This window comes from Struthio camelus, chromosome 6, assembly GCF_040807025.1.
Source record: "Struthio camelus isolate bStrCam1 chromosome 6, bStrCam1.hap1, whole genome shotgun sequence".
NCBI lineage: Eukaryota > Metazoa > Chordata > Aves > Struthioniformes > Struthionidae > Struthio > Struthio camelus.
Genome location: NC_090947.1, coordinates 5,878,269 through 5,887,447, shown reverse-complemented (window position 1 = coordinate 5,887,447; position 9,179 = coordinate 5,878,269).

Sequence of the window (9,179 nt, the reverse complement as noted above, 5' to 3'; positions counted from 1 at the left end):
TGAAATAGAATTTAAACTAGTCTAAATTGAGATATGTTTATTGCTTCCGCTAATATTGATTTATACTTAATCAGATGCTTATTTGGGAGTAAATAAAGTGAATCAATTTTATTTGGAATATTTTAGCTTTTTATATTAACCTATTCCACTTGTGGTTGATTTTCTGTCTCTCCTTCCTCATTCCTCCACGCAGATTTAATATTTGGTCCATTATTTTAATGGGGATACCAACGTAATTTACCTGACGATAATCATCAGGATCAACCCAAGGCTCCTTCTAAAGAACCTTTTCCAAACCACATTTGGCCTTCTCTGGACACTTTCCACTTTCTACTTTTTTCTAGAACTTCCTAGCAAGCATAAGACATCGTTAGAGCAGCAAAACGTACTGCCTTTGGTTAAAACATACGTCCACGCAGTGATCAGCGTGAGGTCCGTATTTCGAGCGAGGCCACCAAAGCCTTCAGCACGGCGTCCTTCTGGGCTCCGAGCGACACCCCAGGTACTCTGCACAACAGCAGTAGGAATCTTTGTTCTGACTTCCTTGGTTGTATTCCCACAACCTCCATCCTTACAGTTTCTGTTTTGGTATGCTCTAGCTCACTGTACTTCTCCGTAGGTGCATACATCCTCCCAGACCTCCTATATACCTATATACACATACAGGTGCATATATGTATACACACACACACACACACACACACATAAAGGTGTACGCATACATTCCGTATGGAAACAAAATAGTAAGAAGAGCTGAGAAATAGAAATGTCCCCGCTCCTTTGCAATCCAAAATGAATAGACTGAAATTAGTGTTACACTATTTGATGTGCTAGCAGTCGGGTCAAGTTGGGGGCCTTTATCTCGTCATCCTGGGCTTACAGCCACAATGGCCTGTTATTCCCCTACTACATTTCCTCTGGGGCAATACAAATCTGTTTCAAAATGTTCCCAGCTGCGGTTTGAGGCTTTCTTGCTTTGGGCCCACAGATAAGAACTCTCCCAGTCGCGACACGTACTGTAAACACAGCGCAAAGCCGTGCGCCACGGCTCTCCCCCGTCACCGGCGCCAGCCGAGAAAGGAACTCTCCACTGATCTTATCCGCTCAGCGCATGCAAGAGGCTAAGTTACTCCACACGGGCATCCTGTTTCCCAATGCTGCGCTCATCTGCACATCGCTTTCCTGCAGCTTATCTCCTCTTCGAGTCAAGGGCAACGGCACGCCTGGAAGGAGGCGGTGGCAATGCCTCCCTCCTCTGCCTGCCGTTCCCATTTTGTGCGGTTTAGGTCTATCGTTCTAGAGGGTGCATTTGCTGGTAGGGGGTTTGAAGGGAAAGTCCGGCTCCGGCTGGGAATGGCTTCCCCAAGGCAAGATGACTGGCCCTGCTCACTCGGTTCGGAGAACTCAGGCTTGACTCAGAGCAGAGCTACCAAAAGCAACTCCGACAGCGGCACGGGGAAGATTATTCCTCTTTAATATAACTACAGTTTGCGTTGTGTTAACGCCAAGCAGCCCTCGTCACCTACCAGGACATGGTAGTGCTAGATCCTGTACAAACTCGGAAAGAAAGAGTTGATTCCCTTCCTCTTCCTACTCACTTGTATAGACAAAATTATATTGTAATATCTAGAGGAGAAACGCTCTGCTCAAAAGGCTAGTTTCACTATTAATATAGCTTAAGTTCAACCTACATATGGGATGTATTAATTGTACTGGTCAACAAGCACAATTGTTGGGTTTTGTTTTTCCCTCTCTCCACCCTCCCCGAATGAAGTATCAGATGGTGCCCTGTGAGAAGAAAAAGATGGGTATCATCCAGGTGGAGCAAGTGACTAGCGATGAATTAATTTTAAAGTGACAAGGAAGAGTAAGAACTGGGGAGGTGACAAGCAGAAGATCTATGATACATGACTGCAACTCAATATGCCAGAATAGTCAAATAATAGCTCTACACTGGCCACATAAAGCAGGTATCGCTCTTTCTCTCTGTCTACGAACGAATGCACGGAAAAATAAAAGATGACATGGCGAAATTGTTCATGGGAAGCAGTGGGTGGAATGGTGACACATCATACAATGAACAGAAGTAATGACGGTAAGTGCAGGACTGTGAAAGGCCATGGGCCGTGTAAGGACGTTCATTAATTGATTTGCTCACTTGTTCTGCCATCTCCCAAAAGCAGAAGCTGGTGACAACCCTTGCCATTGGGTATGCACATGACTCCATCCCCACTTACCTCACCTGTAAATTGCGAAGTATAAAGTGAACCAGCTGCATCATTGGCAGCCCTTAAACCAGTCCCTTAAGCTGGTTTCGGGAGGAAGGGAAAACCCTTTTGTTAGCCTCACTTCATAATTATGTCTTCAACTCCAGCTTACCTGGCTTCCATCCAGCAATCTATCCTGGACAGTTCAAAGTCCTGTAATTTAATAATCACACTCCCAACTGCCAGAATTTTTATACTTCCTCGGTTTGCCAGATCATCCAGTGACAAGATATTAACAGTCACCTCTACCACAGTGCTGCATTTATCTGCACACAGATTCAAAGAAGAGGATTTTTTTGAGCAGCCCCTACCCAGGCCTTGCAGAACTGAGGTATTCATAGAAATTAGCATTCAAGTAGGAAATTGGGCTGAATTCCACTTAACTACGTACATGGTATCTCTCGGAGAAACTATCAGTATCAACACCAGTCTGTTCCAGCTGATAGAAACCATTCTGATGGATAATCATTCACTGGAAAATGGCTTCAGCCTAATTCCATACAGATTAGCAAACAAGCAGGCATTCGCTGTAGCTGTCAGTGGGCTGAGTTCAAACTGAAATTCAAGAGTCTATCACTGCCTTAATTACCTATATCCACTTCTTATCTATTTCTGAGGCTCAGTGGGTGAGCAATACTAGATTGCTATGTTTGCTAAAATACTGATTTCCTAGAAATTGCTTTGGATATATGAAAGAGCTAATTCTTTTCTTTCTTTTTTCTTTTTTTAAAAGGCAAAGAAAACAAGGTGGCAAGTGTCAAATGGTATTATTAATGTTCTTTTGTTTGTTAGGAGATTCTTAAAAATGCTTAAAACCCAACAATTTATATGAGCCAAACATATCAGAAATATACTCCTAAATGTCCATAGCTAATTTATCACCTGATTAAGAAGAGAAGTTTCTCTCCTGGTCATGCAGGTATGGAGAACGTGAACAGTTTTTCACATTAAATAAATGAAGACGTTATTCGTGAACCAAGTTTCCCCACCCCCACCCCAATCCTTAACTTTTTGCTTTCAGCAGAGCTGTAAGTGGGTCAGTAGAAGGGTTATATCTGATGCTGCAAGACTAGAGATAAGCCATCGGGCAGTTAGAAGGGAAAGCATTTTATCTAGAAGAACAGGCCTGACTTTCATTCCATCTAGATAAGCACTAGAGCTTCTCTACATGGGGAAATAGCCCAAAATAGCTGTTGTGGAATACCCCTGCCTAGACACTTCCCTAAGTGCATACACGGTGCTTTGCACTAAGACTGCCTTTTTGGTCCATGTTGGAAAGGGATAAGCCAAACGGTGCAAAGGCTCGTACAATGCCAAGCCAGAGGATATCCCTAGGGAGCAGCAGTGGGATAACTCGTGCTACAAATGCACCATCTAGCTCATCTCACAGTCATTTCCCTCTAAAGAGAAACACTGATGATTAGGCATTTCGGCTGCACATAAGCTTGGCAGCGGAACGGGGCAAACGACTAAAGGCAAAATTGCATCGAGGTCTTCCGTGTTCCTGTTCAGCCTGGCTCAGGATTACACAAATCAGCCTGAAATAACAGCAAAAGTCTGCTTGTTTAACAGGATGGGTCTCAGTGAAGTCGCGGCAACACAGCACTACATGTAATAAAATGAAGTTCGTGGGCAGTATTGCCATCATCTGAATTTGGCAGGGCAGGAGGGTCAGAGGTCACTAACGAATCAGCAGTTTAACATGAGGCAGAATTAACTGGCTAGTGATGTTATCTTCAAAACCTTTCCTTCCTTAAGAGCTTGATTTTCTTTTGTGTTTAGTATAGACTCAGTTATAAAGCCGTTCACCTTTCATCTGTTACGTAAAGTTGTCTCCTAGGAGCAGCTGAAGTGTCTTGGACAGGGTGCATCACACCAGCTTCATGTTAAAAACTTACCTTCCAGCAGATATGACCAGCATAAAAATAGTATTCTGTCAATACTGTTATCGCTTTCTCCCTCTGGAGAAAACAAAGTCAATGCTCACATAATAAATGGATTACAGCCCAGCTATGTACCTGGGAGTTTTCAGCTGGAACTGCAAATATGGCATCACACAGCTACCGTGTTGCTTGCAGGGACCCATTTAGATCTGGCTTTGACCCAGAGCATTCAGCATCTTCTCAAAAGATCTAACCAAAAGCACAGAAACACAGCTGGTGAAGTTCACAGATAAAATAGATTAGTGAGAACATGACAGAGATTAGCATGAGTCAGTTATCCAAACCCACCTGGATCTGTTGGGTAGCTGGACTCATTTGACCGACATGTGTTTTAGCACATCCCAGTTTCAGACCAGACATGTCTTAAGGACCAGCAATGCAGGTCACGTTTATGAGGAGGAGGCTTGTACTCTGAGAAACAGTGATTCAGGCAAAGCGTAGCGGTCAATCAAACACAGGATAAAAGTGCAATGCACAGCTGAAAGCGCAGTGCACTACTCCACAAGCACAGGAAAACCATTCTTGGGAGTATAAGGATACGCATATCCACACCTGTATATACCTCTATATGCCCATATATAAGTACTTGGGGAATAGTCTCACAAAGAAGCAAGTTTTTAACTAGTGAGACAATTACTGGAATACTGCGTCCAAATCTGGTATCCGCTGTTTAACAAATAAGAAAGGTGTCAGGCAACATTACAAAAATATCTTTTGACTTCTGAAAATGAGAAGACGCTTGATTCCCTTTTATAGTTAGATTATAAAACCTTTCGGGCTAGGACCTATTGCTGCTACGTGCTAGCAGAGCGCTTAGCTCAGAAGGACTTTTAACAACTAACACAAAACAAATAATCAAGAGGAAACTAGACTGGTTTAATCTTTGCTCCGTTTTAGTGTCTCCTGACAACTTCTGTCTCCCTTCTGGAAGAAAGGGGGGAAAAAGTTGAACAAAAAAATAAAGAGACCATTCGACTGAAGAAATTAATTTTCTTAAAAGAATTAAAAAAAAAAAAAGCCCTTTAAATGCCTTGTCATGGCCAAAAAGCCGCAGCCTAGCATTCTGTTGGTACTGCGGGCATCTAAATTGTGCTTGGGAAATGAAACCATTGCCCAAACACTACAAATTTCTTCCACTCCAGTAAAACGAGAGTCTTTTCAAGCTGGTAGTACTTGGGTTGTTTTTAGGTCAGCTATTAAAATATGGTACCGTCACACCTACGGACTGGAGTCCTACAGCAGAGTGAAAGAACCCACACAAGCTGTACGCTGCACAGCCCCTTAACCTCCGGACATCTCAACGCTCAGCCTCCATCATTACCCTATTAATTCTTTCAGGAGCGATACCTGCCTCTGTGGTGTGTTTATGACTGACGGGTGGCCACTTAACGTTTCTCCTGCGTTTTTCTCTAAGGTTGATGTCTGACATTTTTAAGACATTTTTAAAACATCTATTCGATATATAACAATCAGCAGAGGTATTCAAGTACAAATACTTTCCACACTTTTCATGTTACACCAGTCAAAATGGTCAAGTGTGGCCATAAGTTTTGAGTATGTGGCATGAGATACCAAACCTTAAAACCCACAGCTGTAACTTCAGGCGGACAGACAGACTCTGCATGCCTTGGGCTAAATGTCCAAAGAATAAATATCTGCAATCACTGTACACCTTAAAATCTCTGTCTCTGGTTTTCTCCAGAGTAGGTGGAAATGAACTATAGACTGGATTGGCATCTAGAAGCCAAGTTGCACTAACTCAGGCAGATGTGATCTAAAAATAGCCCGTTTGGGCAGTTATTACGGACACTATCAGAACACATATATTTGCACACATTGTGCATCTCTGAGAGCATATGTAGTAAGATAAAGCTCCTGCAAAGAACAGCCCAAAGAACACAAGACTCTCGGTGACAAGACAACACTGTCTCACAAGGACCCTGGGATGAATACTCAAACGGCTCCACTAAGACCACTCAAGCGAGGCAGACTGGTAGCAGCTGAGGAGCTAGTCCGTGACATGAGGTATTCCTTCACCTCACCCGTGAGAACTTCTGAACCCCAAAAATGCCCTTATACAACAGCTTATACCTCGTAAGACTAGAATACTTTGGAAAAGGGTTTTGGAGAGCCAAATCCAGGAGGCTTCTGAGGTGCTGCTGACAGTAGGCTGCAAAAATGCCTCTTCACAGTTTGCGCAAAAAATACAGCTGTGGTTCAGACATGTCTACTCTGACTACTATCAGGGAACTGAAAACACCTTGACAACTTTGCTCAAAGTCCAATAATGACTACAGTGCTCTCTTTTAGATTATGCTTGTTTCTTCACCACCATGAATCACAGCGAGAGGCAATTTTTTATTTTTATTTTATTTTTGTTTAAGTCTGCCACTGGCAGACTACCCTGGGAGATGAATTCGAACACGAAGGCTGGTCATATTTTGCAACTAACTGATAAAAACAAATCAACCACAGAAACAAATTCCTCTACCCATTTCAAAAACAAACAAACAAACAAAAGCTTCAAGCAAGGTTTGTTGTTTTTTTTTTTTTTCCCTCCACCTTGGAGAATTCAGGGACTGCTCTGAATGCTTTATTTTAGTAAGGAATAAAAGTTGCTGTTCTGATAGATTGCAGCGTTCTCTGCCCTGAAGATAGATCGATATTACAGATCACAAATAAAATAGTCAGAAGGATTGAAAACAGGATTTACAACTGAATAGCTACCACACCTACATGAAAATAATAATTTACATTCCTTACCACACCCTATAAACTACACACGGCCAGCCCTAAACTGGAGAAGTAACAAAAATAATGGGAAAGAGCAGCAAATAAATGTCTTGACATTATTTGAACTGATATGAAAACAGGAGCCGAGAGGAGAGAAGCACTTCCTCTTGAAACCGAACAAAATAACCCAGAAACCCTCGGAGGGTTTAGATTTTCAGTCTTTCTTATTGAGAGAAGAATCCCCAAATCCCCCCACATCTATGAAAAGCAGACACTTTCCATAGAGAACGCATTCATTGAAAACCTACTCTCTGTTAAAAATCAGTTTTGACAGCGTAGTTTCATCCAGTCTTAGATGCTGGGTGCGAGAGAAATGTTTGCAAGGAATAAAAATAGGCAGTGACTTAAAATTCACACGCACCCGTTTGACAGGGTTAAGGACTTTTTCTTGCCTAGTTGAAAAGTTCCTCAGTCCCAGGAGCGGCCTGGTTGTGACAACAGATCAGAAGGGATAGAGGTTCACGATTTGTGTGGGAGTCTTGAATAATCTGTTCCTATTTTAACGTGAACATGGGTGGTAACATGGAATTACAGTGTGTGGAGGCGGGCTGGTGTGCAAGGATTAATGAAAAATAATGAGATAATATTGAGCGTTTATATAGTTTCATGAGAGGGGCTGGATTTCTGTAGCAACAGAAAATCTCTGGTAAACGTTGTATTCTGGGCCTCCCTCCGTAATCTCTGTAACTGGAATTAGTAGGACACACAGGTTATTTCACAAGTACATTCATTTGAAAAGAGCTTTCATTCTTAGGCTTAAATTTTAAGCAACCGAAGTACTTACACAGTAATCCTTTCAACTCATATTCCTTTGCATCCAGAAGTCACTGTGGCTCGTAAGGTACTCTGCTGTGAAAAAAAATAAACACTGATAATTGCACGCTGGAAATTATGACATGCTTATATGATACACCAGAAGGAGACGAAAATAAGTACTGAAGGGCAGAAGGGTAAAGCTGAGTTTATTGAGGACTAACTACATTAGGATTGACTAAAAAGAGAAGAAAAAAACCAAGCACGTTCAAATTGCAATCCAAGCAACAGTTATTTTTAGTCCCTCAATTATTGCGTGTTTCATAATGTGATTTTGAGGGCCTGGCATTCCCTTACATTAAAAGAATTCTATTATATACTCTGTGGTGTCTTAGTGGAAAACGATTCACTGGAGACCTGGGATTTAACTTTTGAGAGCAGAGATGGAGAAGTATTTAGATTCAGCACTTTTTAAAAACACAAGTTCACAATCAGATGAAGCTCTACAAATCTGACGGATGCACTGCATAGAAATAGAAATATTAGAGCTATAGAGGTGAAAGCCAGGGACCAATACTTAATATTTATTAACCAGGAAAATTACATGGTTTTAGAAAGGATGCATTCATTTGGGATGACTGCTAGGTAATTTGGGTTCTCAAGACTGGAATTCTAATCCCCTGACTAACCTCCGAAGCAGCCTGTGCATCTAGCAAAACCCTTTTAGGAAGATCTTGAATCATCTGCCTTTGTTGCTATTCTCCATTTTCCTAAAATGCTCAGCTTTAACGTTCAGCTTTATTTTAAAGAAAGTAACCTGTCAAAACGCACTGCTCAAAATCCCGCTTTTGCCATCACTGTCTTCTGATAACGACGTGAATTTCAGCTCAATTCCAATGCGTTGGACAGGTAGGTCAGAAATACTTTACTTACCTGGTTACTAGATGGACTCAGTCAATCAGCAGGAAGGTTCGTGTTGCAATTTAAAAGACCAACAGTGACTACATCATTTGATCCAGTAAAGAAAACACAGAACAACGAAATATTTTGAGACCAAATTAAGGTTTGCTGATGATATACAGACACTGATCACTAGAAGAATTTTTAAACCTTGTTTTTCTCTATTCCTATAAAGCAGGAGAGGGCTGTTTTCAGTAGAGTAAGAATTTCTCAACAAAAGTAATGCAAGGAAAGGACTAGGCATGCTTTCCTATTGCCTAAATAGAGTGCAACGGGTGAGGTCAACCTGCCCTTTGCTTTCAGCTGTTGACAGGGTGATCTTGAGAAAAAGGCAATGGTAGGTACAACTCTCACTCAGACCTTTTATGCAAGTATGAACAACACGTTGCCCCTGAATTACGGCCAGGAGATTTCTAGGACTCTCTCTTCCTTAATAGTATGAGGCCAGGTACAGAAGCTTATT